Source organism: Daucus carota, chromosome 6 (genome assembly GCF_001625215.2).
Source record: "Daucus carota subsp. sativus chromosome 6, DH1 v3.0, whole genome shotgun sequence".
In the NCBI taxonomy this organism is placed as follows: Eukaryota; Viridiplantae; Streptophyta; class Magnoliopsida; order Apiales; family Apiaceae; genus Daucus; species Daucus carota.
In genome coordinates this window covers 29,726,757-29,745,115 of record NC_030386.2, presented here as the reverse complement: position 1 = coordinate 29,745,115, position 18,359 = coordinate 29,726,757, and the positions used below count along the sequence as shown (strand labels likewise).

The 18,359-nt window shown below is 35.9% G+C and overlaps 1 long non-coding RNA gene across 4 annotated transcripts; it reads right to left on the bottom strand.

Moving 5' to 3' along the window:
* Positions 1 to 1,098: 1,098 nt before the first annotated feature.
* LOC135146965 (uncharacterized) lies at positions 1,099 to 18,056 on the bottom strand. 4 transcript variants are annotated; one of them, XR_010284119.1, is made up of 5 exons: positions 16,742 to 18,056; positions 16,147 to 16,277; positions 2,494 to 2,946; positions 2,136 to 2,255; positions 1,099 to 1,418 (listed from the first exon to the last, which is right to left on the bottom strand). It is a non-coding gene; the product is annotated as an uncharacterized LOC135146965 (long non-coding RNA). The 4 variants fall into 4 exon arrangements; XR_010284117.1 differs by having other exon boundaries at positions 16,738 to 18,054; XR_010284116.1 differs by having other exon boundaries at positions 16,147 to 18,052.
* Between the last annotated feature and the right edge of the window lie 303 nt (positions 18,057 to 18,359).

Below are 18,359 nucleotides of genomic sequence, written 5' to 3'. Positions count from 1 at the left end.
TTTATAGCTAAAGTGGCTAGTTAAGATATAATAACATTATAATAAATATTTAAAATGAATATTGTATATTTTAATACTTTTATATACGATAATGTTTGGATAAAATTATACTAACATTTATTGATTTAGCAAAATTTTTTAACTAAACACGATTATTTATGTTTTTTGGAATAAAAAATTGGAGCGTTATAATTTTCAAATTTTTCTAGAAAGTGCCGTGAATAAACCATTAATAATAATTAAGGATTTTATATCTCTGGAATGTTTGTAATATATGAGGATAATCTTCTAAATTATCTTTGGTAATTATCTTTTTCAAACTAATAATATTTTCACTTCAAAGTTCAATGGAATTCGTGAAATTATTTTCTTCCTTTCCATTTCAAGATGTATGAAAAAAATATATTCTATAGTCATCTTCGACTTGTTATTTTATAAATACATGCAACAGTGCAAAAGTAAGTAAACCGGAGTGACTATTCAGTAATAACACTTGTCAGGGGAGACGCTGAAAGCAGATTTATGCAGCATATCCATCTCTATCTGTTTCAGAGGAGAGCAAAACCATGAAAAGAAATATTTCATGTAGATGAACTTTACGAGGCTAGCTAGGTACTAGGTAGAGAATAGATCAGCACTACTAGAAATCTGTTAATATACATCAGTTAAAAACTGATGTCCCATAGAATTGCAACTGATGTTACTGTGGGCGATGTTAAAGGTACATGTCTTTCACATCAGTTAATAACTGATGTCTATTGTTGGATTTAACATCGATTCTGAACTCTAAATGATGTATATTATACTCTTTAACATCAGTTTTGTAAGCTTTGATGATGTCTCTTGTATTCATTTACATCAGTTAGTAACTGATGTTAAAACTTAGTGTCTTTAACATCGCCCACAAAGACAACGCTTGAATTTTTTTGCTTACATCAGTTAATAACTGATGTCTGTAGCTTTTAACATCACTTCAACTTTAAAGAAACTGATGTTATAACATTTGATTAACATCATTTCTTTACTCATTAATTGATGTAATAACATTGAATCAACATCATTTTTATACGTATCAAATACCAAACCAAGAAAACAACCAAATCAACAACTAAATCTTATTAATGCATATATAAACCAATTGTACTCTATACATCCATCAAATTCCAATCTCACCTACTAAACATCCATCAAATCCAATATCACATCCATCAAATCCAATATCGATCAACTACTACACATCCCTCTAATCTAAATATCAAGTATGTACTACATCCATATATTGATTTTCAACGTGCAACCACTCCCACAAGCCAATGCTAGTACAATAATGAATGCTTCCGTCTTGTAATCCATCCACATTCAGGAGGGTGTTATTCATCATCCTCATGTGCATCTGGAACATAAGTGATAAGCTTCACCTGAAGAAGATTTTTTTCCTATGGATATTAGCAAACTATAGAGCACCCACACTTATGAAAAGAAAATGAGAGTTTCAGCAAAAACAAGATAAAATATATTTAATTGTAGGTCTAGAATGAGACCAGACTAGTGAACATTGATCTTTATAGCAGAAAATTCTAAGTGTACTTCACTGATATATTGTTGTGGTTTTATAATGTATCTAGACAGCTGTAAAAAAATAATTACAAGTGTACATCCAACAATTGTATTGCAGGATTTCAGAATTCAAGGAATAATTAGTTCTATGAAATATGAGCGCGGTAGAATTAGTTATTAGATGTAAAAGAACTTGACCTTATATCCGTTTTTGTTTTTCTTTTCTAATACTCTGTATACCTTTCTTTCCTCTCCTTCATCAAAACACAACGTACAAGAATTTTATAAAGCATAGGAAGTTTGTACCATCATTCTCTTTGGTATCAAGACTCAAAAATTATATGACTAATTATAAATATAAACCAGACTACTATCATGATTTTACATTAATTTTTATTTCATATCAGTAGCAATCATTATGAATATATTTAAGAAGCTAACTAACCTTTATATAAATCCAAACTATAAAACTTATATCTAGTACTGGTCATAATATTCCATCACTCCAGGACATAAATATTCCTCGTCTGGAAATAAAATTAATATATAGGATACGACGAACAAGTAAATAATCATACAGGATGGGAGGCTCCAACAGGCTTCATAGCTTGACCAATAGCTTCATTAACCAGAGGAAAGCTATGGAAGAAATATTCTTCTTTAACTTCTTTGCTATATTTCTCAACTTTCAGCTAGTGCTGCAATCAGAGAAAACCACAAAGGTCTTATAATATCAAATAGTTTCAGATCCCATACGTTGTCATAATAATAATTGGTTAATTATCAAAGTCATCATATGTTGAACTAAATAATAAAATGATGTTTTGAACTGATGAAGTATATCAATATTCACTTTTCATGTTTTCTTTAACTGCTGTTATGTTATATACATGATATTTGAAATTATTATAGTGTGACCTCCGTAAAAGGAAATACCTGAGTTGGTCTGTTCAAGAAACTGTTCCCAACTGGGCTCAACTGAATTAAGTACCTGCATCTCATCAAAGTATGATAGAAACATAATATCACAGGGCTTAATTAAAAGCAAGAAACCAAGAGATACATCCAGCGATCTAGTGAAAAATATTTTGTAACAGACCAACTTCTATAAAAGAAGCGCACATTATATGTGGTTTCTAAAAAATTCTAACAAATATAAACTTCAAAATCTAAAACCGAGATTGGCAAACAGGGCTGATAATGAATCTCTCTTTAGCTAGGGCTAAAATTTAGAAATTCAGATATCCTAGCTTTTTCCATGGATTATAAATTTCCTTGGTGACAGTCCGGAAACATATCTTCTAAAACTCCTGTTTTCGATATATCTTTGCAGAAAGAGGAAGTGCTGGCCACATGGAGGTAGCCCGAAGTTTTCATGCCAAAGCGAAACTACATATCAGATGGTCAGATTACGGTATGAATAACATATAAGAGAAAGAATGAAAATGTTAGGAATCAATAATTTTTGATGATAACATAAACATTTTGTAACATGTCTTACTTAGAACCTTTATCAAATTTCAGTTGTAATTGTTATGTTTCTTGTCTTTGGGAATTATCAACGGATGGGTAGAATAGGATGGCTAATTGTAAATATCCAATGCCATGTAATTTTATCTAAGTGAAGGATATTCAACTGATGAGATGTAACTATTCAACTGATGAAGACTGGATGATGTTTCAACTGATGAAAATCAAGCATTCAACTGAAGACAAAGTGTTCAACTGATGATGCTGAGGAATTCAACTGATGAGACTGGAACAGCATTCAACTGATGAAGTTTGTAATTCATTCAACTGATGAGCCGGGCATTCAACTGATGAAGTCAAGAGCAGTTGAAAGTAACCAGAACTTTCAACTGATGAAGCAAAGAGCAGTTGAAAGTGACTAGAGCTTAAGTCTGACAAATCACATGGATCGAATTACACTAAAATAGACATGGAAGCCTAATTAGGAAAATAAAGAAGAAGCAGAAACATACTTATCTCATGCAGTGCAATCTGGATCAAATCAAGATGATGGTCAAAGATGAAGACATCTCAGAAAGCATGCATAAGACAAAGTTGTGCAGCATTGTTTTTAGATTAGAGTGCATTTTGTATTCTAGCTAGAAGCTTTGTAAAACTTGGAGTATATAACCAAGTTAGTAGCATCAGTTGAACTTGTTCAAATTACTTGAGAGAAAAATCTGAGAGTTAGAACTTGTTGAGTGATGAACCAGCAGCTGTGCGAATTGTAAACAATCCACAGATTCTTCTATATAAAATCTCACGGGTGGATCATTCAATCCACCCGTATTTTTAATACTTGGTGTTTTTCTGTTTACTGTGTTTTAGTGTATCATCCTTGAATCTTTTAAATTTGTAAAAGATTGTATTCAACCCCCCCCTTCTACAATCTTTCTCATAGTTGGTGTAAAATAACAATTGGTATCAGAGCGAGGTTCCCAACAAACAGGGAAAAAGATCAACACTGCTAGAGAAAGATGGGAAAGAAGGATGCTGGAGTGAAGATTCCTGTTCTTGACAAAGACAACTATTTTCACTGGAAAGTGAGAATGCATCTGCATCTGTTGTCCATTGATGAAAGCTATGTGAACTGCATTGAAAAAGGACCTCATGTCCCCATGAAGGTCTGCACAAGCATGGGAGCTGATGGTGAAGACATGGTAGGTAAGATGATTCCAAAACCTGTCCATGAATATTCTCAAGAAGATACTGAGGAGGTGCACAAGGACAAGAAAACCATGAACCTTCTGTTCAATGGTTTGGATCAAGAAATGATTGATAGTGTTATTAGCTGCACAAGTGCCAAAGAAGTTTGGGACACCATCAGGACCATCTGTGAAGGGAATGAGCAAGTAAGAGAGAACAAAATGCAGCTTCTGATTCAACAATATGAGTCATTCCATTTCAAGGCTGGTGAAAGTTTGAGTGATACATTTAACAGATTTCAAAAACTGTTAAATGGTCTAAAGCTCTTTGGAAGAGTATATCAAGTTAAGGATTCAAACCTGAAATTCTTAAGAGCTCTTCCCAAAGAATGGAAACCCATGACAGTCTCTCTCAGAAACACACAAGAGTTTAAAGACTATACTCTAGAGAGACTGTATGGAACCTTAAAGACTTATGAGCTTGAAATGGAACAAGATGAAGAGATTGAGAAAAGCCAAAAGAAAGGGCATTCATCTGTGGCTCTAGTTGCATCTCTGGAGGACACTGTCAAGGACAAGGGAAAGTCTCAAGTTGAAGAAACTGAGAAGTTGGTCAAAGAGGAGAGCTCAGAGTCAAGCAAAGGAAGAAGAAAGGAGAAAGAAGTAGCTGACTCTGGTGAAGAAAGTGATGGAATTGATGAGCATCTAGCCTTCTTGTCAAGAAGATTCTCCAAACTGAAATTCAAAAAGAATTTTAATTCTGCAAAATCTTTTAAAGGCAATCCCAAGTCTGATAGAAGCATGGTAGACAGATCAAAATTCAAGTGCTTCAACTGTGGGAATGCAGGTCACTTTGCAAATGAGTGCAGAAAGCCTAAAGTTGAGAAGAAGTCAAGTGAAAACATTGACTACAAAAAGAAATATTATGAACTTCTCAAACAAAAGGAAAGAGCATTCATCACAAAGGATGATTGGGCAGCTGGAGATGATTCTGATGAAGAGGAGGAGTTTGTCAATCTAGCTCTAATGGCCAACTCCACAGATCAAGAAGAAAACACTGGAAGCAGTAGTCAGGTATTCACTACAAACCTAGTTGAGTTAACTAAAGATGAATGCAATGCTACCATTAATGAAATGTCTACTGAACTGTATCATTTGCATGTTTCTTTAAAATCTCTTACTAAGGAAAACAGTAGAATTAAGGAAGCTAACACCTTTCTTAGTGATAGAAACAGTGCCTTAGAAGCTCAATTTATTGAATTTGAGAAGCTGAAGATTGAGTGTCAGACAGCCAAGGATGATCTCTTGGTTGTTCTGAAGAGAGAAGAGGTCATAAGAAAGCAGCTTGATAAGGAACAAGAGATCATTGCCAAATGGAAATCTGGTAGAGATGTTTCCACCAATATCATTAACATGCAAGGCAGAGAAACCTTTGTGGAGAATGAATGGAAGAGGAATAAGAAAGTGCTTAAGATATCTGAGAACAGTTCAGGTGATGAGAATACTGATGATGATCATCAGTTGAAGAACAAAGTCTCAACTGATGAGAGTCATCAGTTGAACAAAAACTCATCAGTTGACAAGAATGTTCTCAAGAAGCTTAACAAGAAATATGGTCCTGTTAAAAAGAATTTTGTTAAAGGTGAGAATAGTTCTTCTGAGACCAGTGATAGTGTTAATAACACTCTTCATTCTAGTAACAAGAACAAGAAGAAGTTGGATACTAGTGAGCATAAATCTGAGGAGACTAAAAAGAAGAAAGGAAATAGAAATGGCAAAATAGGAGTTAACAAGCACACCAATTACACTCCCCATGCTAGTGCTCTTAGGAAAACCTGCAGTAAGTGTGGTAGTGTAAATCATTTATCTGCTAATTGTAAAACTGTGATTGCTCCTAATTTGTCTTTGCCTATTCCTATGACATCTGTTCCTCACATGAATTTATCTGCTATGAATATGATGCCTGGTTTATTGCCTCACAATCCTTATTCTCAGCCTAACATGCCATATATGTTCAATCCTTATTTCAATGCCTTTAACATGCCTCAATTTCATTCAAACTTGCATGGAATGAACAATGTATGCATGCCTCAAAGGCCTGTGTTTGAAAACAAAGTTGATATTCCAGTTTCTCAACCAAAACCAAAGATTGAACCTATTCAATCCAAGGAAAAGGTTGAGAAGGTGGAAAAGGTTGCTAAGACTAACAAATCTGGACCCAAAGCAATTTGGGTACCAAAATCAACTTGATCTGTTTGTGAAATGTGTGCAGGGAAACCACAAGAAGAATTTGTGGTACTTGGATAGTGGATGCTCCAGGCACATGACTGGTGATTCCTCCCTGCTCACAAAGTTTGTGGAGAAAGCTGGCCCTAGCATTACCTTTGGAGATGACAGCAAAGGATATACTATGGGATATGGCTTGATTGCTAAAGAGAATGTCATCATTGATGAAGTTGCATTGGTGTCTGGTCTTAAGCACAACTTGCTTAGCATCAGTCAGCTCTGTGACAAAGGTTACAAAGTCAATTTCACTCCTGCAGCCTGTGTTGTCACCAAAGGAGATGACAACAATGTGGTTCTGATTGGACAAAGAAAAGGAAATGTGTATGTAGCTGACTTCAATTCTGTCAAGTCTGAATCTATCACTTGCCTTCTCAGCAAAGCAAGCTCAGATGACAGTTGGCTATGGCATAAGAGATTGTCTCATCTAAATTTCAAAACCTTGAATGAGTTAGTAAAGAAGGACTTGGTAAGAGGTCTACCAAAGCTGGAATTCTCAAAAGATGGACTTTGTGGAGCCTGTCAGCTAGGAAAGCAAAAGAGAAGCTCTTTCAAAAGCAAGACTCTTTCATCAATTGTGAAGCCCCTTCAGCTCTTGCATATGGATTTGTTTGGACCAGTCAACATCATGTCTATTTCAAAGAAGAAATATTGCCTAGTGATTGTTGATGATTTTTCAAAATTCACTTGGACTTTCTTCTTGCATTCTAAGGATGAAGCTGGGAAAATCATCATCAATCATATCAAGGCATTAAACAACAATCCAGATGTCAAAGTTGGAAGGATAAGAAGTGACAATGGGACAGAATTCAAGAATTCTGTGATGAAAGAATTTTGTGAAGGAGAAGGAATTATTCATGAGTTCTCTGCACCAAGAACTCCACAACAAAATGGTGTTGTTGAAAGGAAGAATAGAACTCTTATTGAGGCTGCAAGAACCATGATTAATGAAGCTCAACTTCCAACCTATTTTTGGGCTGAAGCTGTGAACACTGCTTGCTTCACTCAAAACATTTCACTAATTACCAAACCTCATAATCTAACTCCCTTTCAACTCTTCAAAGGAAAGAAGCCAACAACTAGCTTTCTTCATGTATTTGGATGCAAGTGTTATGTTCTAAGAAATCAAGGTGAAAATCTTGGAAAATTTGAGGCCAAGGCAGATGAAGCTATTTTTGTTGGATACTCTGATGGAAAATCATTTAGAGTATATAATCTGAGAACCAACATTGTTATGGAATCAATCCATGTGGTTTTTGATGATAAGAAGATTCAAGGATTCTCAGATGAAGGATTTCATGATAATCTCAGATTTGAAAATGAAGGTGAAGGTGATCTGTATGACAGTGATGATGATGATGACATTATTCAAAATGTTGGAATTAATCCTGGAATTAATATTCCAACTGATGACTCTCTAGTGCAAGGAACAACTGCAACTGGAAATTCAACTGAAGCATCAGTTGAAACTACATTGGAGGGATCAGTTGAAACACCTCAAGGATCATCAGTTGAAAGAATGTCTCAAAGTTTCAATCAGTCTAGAAATAATGAGATGTCAAATTTAGGGGGAGCTTTCCAACATGGAAACCTGAACTTCAACAATGAAGCCACATCATCAAGACAATCACTTCCACCACAAAGAAAGTGGACAAGGGATCATCCTTTTGAGCTAATTATTGGAGATGCAAATGCATCTGTACAAACAAGAAGAGCAACTCAAGATGAGTGTTTGTACAGTGCATTCCTTTCACAGGATGAACCTAAAGTCATAGAAGATGCTCTCAAAGATGCTGATTGGGTTCTTGCTATGCAAGAAGAATTAAATCAATTTGAGAGAAACAATGTTTGGAAGCTGGTGCCTAAGCCTAAAAATAAAACAATTGTAGGAGTAAGGTGGGTATTCAGAAACAAGGTGGATGAGAATGGAGTTGTCACCAGGAACAAGGCCAGACTTGTTGCTAAAGGATACTCTCAATCTGAAGGAATTGATTTTGATGAGACCTTTGCACCAGTTGCAAGACTGGAAGCAATAAGAATGTTCCTAGCTTATGCTGCTCATGCCAACTTTAAAGTTTATCAAATGGATGTCAAGAGTGCTTTTCTAAATGGTGAACTGGAAGAGGAGGTATATGTCAGTCAGCCTCCTGGTTTTGAAGATCCAGAATTTCCAGAGTATGTTTACTTTTTATTAAAAGCACTCTATGGACTAAAGCAAGCACCAAGGGCATGGTATGACACTCTGTCTCAATTCTTATTAGATAATCATTTTTCCAGAGGAACTGTGGATAAAACACTATTTTACAGAAATGTAAATGGTGCCTTTATTCTGGTTCAAATTTATGTAGATGATATAATTTTTGGTTCTACAGATGAGAAACTTTGCAAGAAGTTTGCTAATCTTATGAAGAGTCAGTATGAAATGAGCATGATGGGAGAGCTCACCTACTTTCTTGGTTTACAAGTTAAACAAGTAAAGGAAGGTATATTCATAAATCAAACTAAGTACATCTATGATCTACTTAAAAAGTTTGATTTATTGGATTGCAAAGAAGCTAAGACTCCCATGCCAACAGCCACCAAATTAGAGTTAAGTCCTAATGAGAAATCTGTGGACATCTCTAATTATAGAGGCATGGTTGGTTCTCTTTTATATCTGACAGCTAGTAGACCAGATATTATGTTTTCTACATGCCTCTGTGCTAGATTTCAATCTGATCCTAAAGAATCACATCTTATTGCTATAAAAAGAATATTCAGATATCTTAAGGGAACACCAAATCTTGGCATTTGGTACCCTAAAGACTCTGGATTTGATCTAATTGGATATTCAGATGCTGATTTTGCAGGATGCAAAATTGATAGAAAAAGTACAACAGGCACATGTCAATTTCTTGGTGACAGACTGATTTCTTGGTTTAGCAAAAAGCAAAATTCTGTATCAACCTCTACAGCTGAGGCTGAGTACATTGCAGCTAGAAGCTGTTGTGCACAATTATTGTGGATGAGAAATCAATTACTTGATTATGGATTAAACCTCTCAAAAATCCCAATATTTTGTGACAACACCAGTGCTATTGCTATAACTGAAAATCCAGTACAACACTCAAGAACCAAGCACATTGACATCAAATACCACTTCATAAGGGAACATGTGATGGCTGGTACTGTTGAAATGCATTTTGTTCCAAGTGAAGAACAAATTGCAGATATCTTCACAAAGCCTCTTGATGAATCCACATTCACAAGGTTGGTGAGTAAATTAGGTATGTTAAATTTCTCCTAATTTAGAGTGAATTTTTCTGTAATTTGGCAGCCAGAATTTGATTAATTTTGATTTATCAAAATTGAATTAATTATAATTCTGGATAAAATCTATAATATTTCAACTGATGAACTAGTGAAATTGTTTCAACTGATGTTTGACACAATATCCTCCTGCGCTGTTTTTCATTCAACTGATGACACCAGTTGAAGACGCCTTCAACTGATCTTCATCAGTTGAATAGGAAGTTTAAAGAGGCGCTTATTTCATCCGTTGAAAGTATTATCAGATCTGAGCCGTTGAAATTTCTTTTGTCTCTCACCTACTTTATACACACGATCGTGTGTGTAATTTTTGTAGAGTTCAATAAGAGTAATTTCTTCTCAACGGTAATTTCTCAGCCAATCACAGCAATTTTCTGAGAAAGTATTTAAGTGTTTTAATCTATTTTCATTTCTTTTCATCTTACTCTTTCGAATTCTCAAAGCTCTCTTCTCTCTCTGTGCAAAAACAAGTTCTAATTCTTCTTCAAGCTTTCTCTGTAACTGCAATGGCACCAATGAAGAAGTACACTGCACCAAGTGGGTTTATCTATGAGAAGAACAACTTTGCGTCATTTGTGGATACCAAGGCTGTGGAGGAGAAAGAGTATCACAGGATGATGGAGTTCATCAAGTCAAGCCAGCTCTCTTATGCTATGACTGAAGCTCCCATCATCTACCATGAAATAGTTGAGGAAATGTGGACCTCTGCAGAGTTTAATAGTGAGCATGAAACTCTAACTTTCTCTGTCAATAATAAATCTTACTCTGTTAATGCTGATGTTATGAAAGCATGCTTTAAGATTCCTGAAAATACTGTTTTATCTTTGCCTAGTGATAATCAGTTGGTTAATTTACTTTATGCCATGAATTATGTTTTGCCAACTGATGCCTTAGGTAAAATAGAAAGAAGGGGTCTTAGGAGAGAATGGAGTTATTTATGTGATGCTTTTATTAAGGCATTTTCTGGTAAGATTAGTAATTTCAATGCTCTTACTTCCCAGATCTTACAAATGCTTTACATGTACCTGACTAATGAATATTTCAACTTTGGTGGTTTGATGATCCAAGAAATTGGGGAGAAACTAGGTGATAAAACTGATAGACCTAGGAATATATATTATGTCAGATTTCTTATGATGCTAGCTAATCATCTCAATGATAAGCTAGTTATTACTAACAAGGAAGCCAAGCTTCCCAGTTTTGTGCAGGAAAAGAGAGTCTTTAAAGACCTCTTTAGGATGAATTTATACCCCTCCTTGGAGGTGGTGTACCTGCCAACAATGGAGGCTGGAAAGCACAAAGAGGTACATGGCTTTCCTACTACTCTCTCTCAACCCTCAACTTCTTTGCTTTCTGCTATCAGGGCTGTTGAAGAGGCCCATCAACAGCCTACACAAGTAGCAAAACCCTCTAAAACCAAGTCTTCTAAACCAACCTCAGATGCCTCCCAAAAGGCATCTGTTGTAAAAACTAAGAAACACAAGCCTGAGGGGAGTGTGATTGGAGGAAGTAAGGGGGAGGGAAAGGGTGATCATCAAAGAAACCCTAAGGATAAGGATGGAGAGGTGAGTGCTAACCAGCCTAGCCACTCTGCAGTCTCCCAAAAGACTGTAGATGTTAATATGGATTTAAGCACATCCCTAGCAGCATCCTCCCAAAAGGATGTTGTTATTGAAAACAGTCCTCAGCCAAGGACACAGTCAAAAAGGGGGAGGGACACCACTTCTTCACCTGTTAAAGCCTATGGGAGAAAGAAGAAAAGAAGTGATGAATCAAAGCACTCTGCACACACACAGGAATGTATTCCTGTCATTTCTCAAATTCAGATTGATGTGACTCCAATAAATGTGGAGTCACAGCCCCCTTCTTCAGTAAATCCAATTACCCATATTCATGATCTTACTATTTCTACAACTCAAACACAATCCCCAACCTCTTCTGTGGATGTGGAATTGATTCACACCACACTTGTAAATTCTCCATCTTTAGATTTCATGGAGAAGTCCCCCTCTGAGATTGATCATCATCACTTTGATGATTTGTTGGATCTTTCTCTTCCAATTCCTTCTTTTGTGAAAGTGTGCTCTGTGGATATACCATTAAAATCAATCACCACAGACTCAACTATCACAGCCTCTAAACCTATTTCTTCATTTTCTTCAACTGATCTTTCTCATCAGTTGACAAGTGTTTGTCCTTCAACTGATCTGCTTAACAGCTCTCATCAGTTGAATGCCTCCTTTACTCATGTTTCAACTGATGTCTCTCATCAGTTGACAACTGCTACTACTTCAATTACTTTACCTTCTTCTACAGCAGTTGATCACATGGTAGCACAAACACTTTTAGGATTGAGTGGAGTGAGCTATGGAGTGGAGAGGCAGCCTAGTGAGCTGGCAAAAGGAGAGGGTGTGGAGAGTCTGGCATTTTCTTCTAGCCAGGAAAAAGGAGAGGATATGAGTGACCCTTTAGTAAGGGTAAGTGAGGGAGAGGTGAGTTGTGTGGTGAGCCAAGGGGAGCCCTTGATGCAAGAAAAGAGAGATAATGAGAGAAATGCAGGTGTCAATGAAGGGTTTAGTGAACAAGAGATTCAAGCTGAATATAGATCCATATTGGATAGTGTTTCACTAGACCCTGAGACTTTTACTCATGGAATGTCTTCCATTCAAGATTTTGCAAGATTGGATAATCAAGCAGCTGAGAGGCACCTTAATCTGATTCACACTACATCTTCCATGCTTAGAGCAAAGGAGGCATTTACAGCTCTGCCTGCCAATGCTGGAGATGATTTTCAGTATGATGATAGTGATGAAGACCTCAATGATGCTCTTGAGGAATCTCTTGGTGAACAACCTACAACTTCTCTGCCTTCATGGCTCTCCATGCAGTCTGCCAATGCAATTGTTGTTAGCATGGAGCTGGAAAGGCAAGCCTCCACTCTTCTTCAATCACAACCTGGAAGCTCATCCTCCTCTCAAGCCATCTCTGCCACCATTGCCAGTCAAGCTCTGGAAAACCTCAAGCTTCACAAATATCAATCTCTCCACTTTCAGAAAGAGATAGAGCATCTCAATTGTCTCATTGCCTCTGTTAAGACTGATCTGACCAAACAAATTGATGAAAAGCTTCCAGCTCAGGTCAAATCAGCTATTTCTGGTTCTGAGCAAAAACAACTGCAATTGGAAAAGCAAGTAGAAGCTCTGGAAGGCAATGTCTATATCTTAAACTCTAGAATGGATGAGATGTTGCAGCATCAAAGAATTCAGACTGGACTCCTTCAACATCTTCTTCTTGCCTCTGGTGCTTCTCTTCCCAGTCCATCCCTTACACTTGCTGCTAACAAAAAGGGGGAGAAAGAATTACCAACTCCTGCAGAATTGATCAGTCAAATTCCTCCTCCTTTCCACACTGAAAGGGAAAAGCAAAAGATTGAAAGGATGAAAGAATTGGACTCCATTGCAAAGAGAGTGGCTCAATTGGGCAAGAAATCATCTACATCTTCTACAGCCACCACAGCTCAAATCTCTTTTCCAACCACAACCACAATTCTCAGGGTAATCACACCTGAGATTGTTATTCCCTCCAAGACAGAAAAGGGTGAGCCATCATTTTTGAATGAGTTCAAGCCAATTCTGTTTCCAAACAATTGTGGTTACTCCAGGCCTGGAAAAGACTCAAGCTCAATCTACTTTCCACTAGCCAGGCCTGACAAAAATGATTACAAGCTTTTGGGCCAAGAAATCAAAAGTTATAAAGACTGTGCAGATGTGGCCTTAAAGGCTCATTTTGCCATCATCCATAGAGAAGGCCAGAAGCTGTTTATTGGAACTGGCCATCCTCACTACTCATTTGCAAAAGCTGAAGAGGTGGCCAGAGAATGTGAAAAAGAGGAGTTTGAATCCCAACTCACTTTAAATCAAATAGAGGTTGATGAAAGGTATGCTATTGAGCTGGAAGAGGAGTTGGCAGCTGAGCTTTTAAATGAGGAAAGATTGCCTCTTGAATCTTCTCCAAAGAAAAAGAGAGTCAAATCTAAGACTAAGATGCCTGAGGCAGCCAAGAGAAGAGAAGAAGTGCCAGAAAAGCCTATCTCAAAGCCTTCTTCTCCAATCAAGGACACCACAGTGGTACATCCAGATGTCAACTTCCATGATGAGCCAATAATGCCAAAGGAGGAGCCAGTTGACTTGGAAGATATCCCAATTCCAGCTTTTCTTGTTCAAGAACCTTCCAAGCCAAAGAAGAAAGTCAAATCTGTGGCTAAAAGGATGGCTAACCCTCCTAAACCTCCAAAAGAACCTGAGAACCCTGATGACTATCTCATCATTGCTAACATTGAAGAAATTTCTGAGTTGGATCTGGAGCTGGATGATCTTCAAGAAGTAAGAGGAATAGAAGCAACTTCAAAGTTACCTGAAAGATTGGTATTCTCTTACAAAAACAAGGGTGATGTCATCTGGCCTCTTCACAGAGTTCTGAATTCTGAGGGATTCAGTTCTCTAACAAAAATATATGGATCTATGAAGAGGACTGGAGGATTTACACCACCTGCAAAGCAAATGGTACTAAAGAGAATCCTTGAGATCAGGAAGGAATGGAACTCAGATGCTAGTCTACAAAGAAGGCTGAAAATTCCCTACACTGGAAAGAAAATTCATCATGAACCTACTCCAGTTATGGAATTTAGGGACAATCAAGGTGTTAGGAGATTTTTCAGACCTAAAGATCAACTCAAGGTTGCTAGCTTGAATACTCTGAAGACTCTCCAATCCAAGCTCAACAGACAAGATAGTGATGAAGAATGGTTCTACAGGATCTTTCAGAAGCAAATTAATATTCTTGAAGAAAAACTTAAGTCCAGAAGAAGAAGATCTTCTAGGAACAAGTAACTGCTCAGTCTAGAGGAGCATAATCATCTGTAATCTTTTCTAACTCTTGTATTTAAATTCTGCATTTTATTTTATTAATGTTTTTGTTATCATCAAGTGTAGAATTTATGTCTGCATCTTCTCCAGTCATAAATTGGGGGAGATTGTTAGGAATCAATAATTTTTGATGATAACATAAACATTTTGTAACATGTCTTACTTAGAACCTTTATCAAATTTCAGTTGTAATTGTTATGTTTCTTGTCTTTGGGAATTATCAACGGATGGGTAGAATAGGATGGCTAATTGTAAATATCCAATGCCATGTAATTTTATCTAAGTGAAGGATATTCAACTGATGAGATGTAACTATTCAACTGATGAAGACTGGATGATGTTTCAACTGATGAAAATCAAGCATTCAACTGAAGACAAAGTGTTCAACTGATGATGCTGAGGAATTCAACTGATGAGACTGGAACAGCATTCAACTGATGAAGTTTGTAATTCATTCAACTGATGAGCCGGGCATTCAACTGATGAAGTCAAGAGCAGTTGAAAGTAACCAGAACTTTCAACTGATGAAGCAAAGAGCAGTTGAAAGTGACTAGAGCTTAAGTCTGACAAATCACATGGATCGAATTACACTAAAATAGACATGGAAGCCTAATTAGGAAAATAAAGAAGAAGCAGAAACATACTTATCTCATGCAGTGCAATCTGGATCAAATCAAGATGATGGTCAAAGATGAAGACATCTCAGAAAGCATGCATAAGACAAAGTTGTGCAGCATTGTTTTTAGATTAGAGTGCATTTTGTATTCTAGCTAGAAGCTTTGTAAAACTTGGAGTATATAACCAAGTTAGTAGCATCAGTTGAACTTGTTCAAATTACTTGAGAGAAAAATCTGAGAGTTAGAACTTGTTGAGTGATGAACCAGCAGCTGTGCGAATTGTAAACAATCCACAGATTCTTCTATATAAAATCTCACGGGTGGATCATTCAATCCACCCGTATTTTTAATACTTGGTGTTTTTCTGTTTACTGTGTTTTAGTGTATCATCCTTGAATCTTTTAAATTTGTAAAAGATTGTATTCAACCCCCCCCTTCTACAATCTTTCTCATAGTTGGTGTAAAATAACAGAAAATTAGATTCTCAATCAAGGTCACTAAAATATATATTTCTAATGAAAAATTCTAGCCTTACTCCTGGGATAATTAGTAGATAGACTCGTGATTAATTCTCCAGTCTTACCTCTTATTTTGATGTCTAATACAAAAGCACAATGTAAATTTATTTCTTAGTACTAGTGTTTTCTCCTGTCCCAGTACTAGATATTTCCCAGTAAATAGCTAGCATTTTATCAACTATATCTTTGCCCAAATGATGATCAACCCTGGTGAAAGTTAAAAAATGGAAACTCCAGAGCTTCATAAGTTCATCTTATTAAAAAGGAATGTTGTAGAGTATACCTCTGAATATATGGTCCTCTGCTAAGTGCTGCTTTAGACATCTAGTAAGTTCGGAAAATGACTTGGAATCAGGGCCAAATGGCTTCTCAACAATAACTCTTGTCCACCCATTTGCTGAAGAAGCTTGGGCACTAGCAAGTATAGTTCCAGTCAAAACTATTAAGTTAATATAATCATATATACAAGTATCTCTACTTCCAGTCAAAACTAACCCTAAATTTGCTGTATTCTACTAATATCAGTTCATTTGTTGCAACACTAATTTTTATCAAGTATACTTCCACACCCGCAAACCACAAAGACATACATATACAAGCACACCAGAAGAATCACAAGCAAACCATAAGGAGATATATAAGCAGACCATAACCAAAAGGCCCTAAAATCCAAACCATCAGAATCATAAACAAACCATAAGCAAACCAAATCAATAAAATCTTAAGAGATATAAAACACAAGCAGAGCCCTAAAAATCAGAAGCCCTCATATAAAGAACCCCAAAATCAAGGATCATCATATATATATATAATAGCACAATAAGAACCCCAATAAACAAATAAATACATCATGTATACATCATTCAAAGATTACCAACTTAATAATTAAGCTCCCAGTCCACTGATTAAACTGAAGCTTTGAGTCCTTGACCCTGAGCAGCGACCAGAGAGATGCAGGGGAACGACATCAAGGGACTGAGGTGGGACGGGATCGAGGATTTATAGCTTTTGAAGCGCCTGAATTGGGACGGAATCGTGGGACGTAGAGGGATTTCTTGTCAGGAGGATTTTAGGGTTCTTGAGCTTTGATATGTCGGGTCGTTTTTTTTATAAACTAGTGATTGAGTGTGTGTGAATGTGTCTTTAGTTATGATTTTGGTTTAGTATATATATGCTTTAATTTTATATTTTTGTTAGATATGTAATTTTATATTTGTAATGTGTTGGGTGATTATAATTTATGTGTGTGTGGGAGTATTTTTAATTAGTTTAATATTTTAACTTAGTTGAATAATTATAATTTTTAATATTTATTTTTATAATTTTAAAGTTATAACATATATGATTTGTGTATTTTAATGTTTTTTAATATTTTAAAATTAGAAATATATATATGATTTGGTATTTTAATGATTTTGATTTATATAAATATTTATATGTATGTGTTTGTAGTGATTTTATTTCAAAGTTTTATGTTATGAATATTGAGGGAGATGAAATTTGTTTAAGGGAGGGAAGTTGAAATTTTATAAGGGAGGGAAATTTTTGATAAGGGGGAAATGGGGGTGGGAATGGTGGAAACTTTTTTTAAACATGTACCTTACATATCAGTTGCATAAATAACTGATGTCTAAAGCACTTTAACACATCAGTTTAAGTGAAAATGATGTTAAAAACATTTTTAACATCAGTGGCAATTCTAACTGATGTCTGAAGTGTGATGTCTATTCCACTTTTTCTAGTAGTGCAGCTCCGTTACAATATAAGAAAAATCCATTATCTATCCGTAACTTAACGGAATACATTATATAAGAAAAATTGTGAGAGAAGAGAAAAAGAAAATACTACTGAAGAAAAACAAAAAAAAAAAAAATGCCTGGCTTTCCCATGTACGCCGAGTTAATTCTTCAGCAGAGACAAGGTTCTCCAAAGGCCATTCACCTAGACGACATCAAGGAAAATCCAAGAAAAAGGCCGCAAAAAAATGGTGAAACTCTTGTTCTAGTACACCAAACTCATAATATTCCACCATGTCGAGCACCAAGCAATATATATAGTTGGTAAGCAGGAAGCAAGAAGGTGAATGTATATATAAAGAGATTAGAGGAGGTTAGAGGCAGGAAGGTTAAGAGGAAGTTCCCAAAATAAGAAGATCCAGGAGCTTTTCACGTCAAAATGTTGTTTGTTTTTCAAGTGGTGGGGGATTAAAATATTACGTGTGGGTTAATAAACAGGCGCTTTTGTTTCACACGTTGGGCTGTTTTCTTTGTCTTCCCGTAAACATTTGTCAAGTGATACATGTTTTTAATATTGAATTATTTAGTTAAAAATATTTTTTTTAAATTTTAATTTTACAAATAAAATGTATAACTATAATTTTGATTACAAAATAAATTAAAAATATTTATTTTTACTAACCTCTCAACCTAACAATATGAAAAATTAAAACATACATAAATAAAAAAAAAGGGGTATATGAGAGCAAGCCCATGTCCT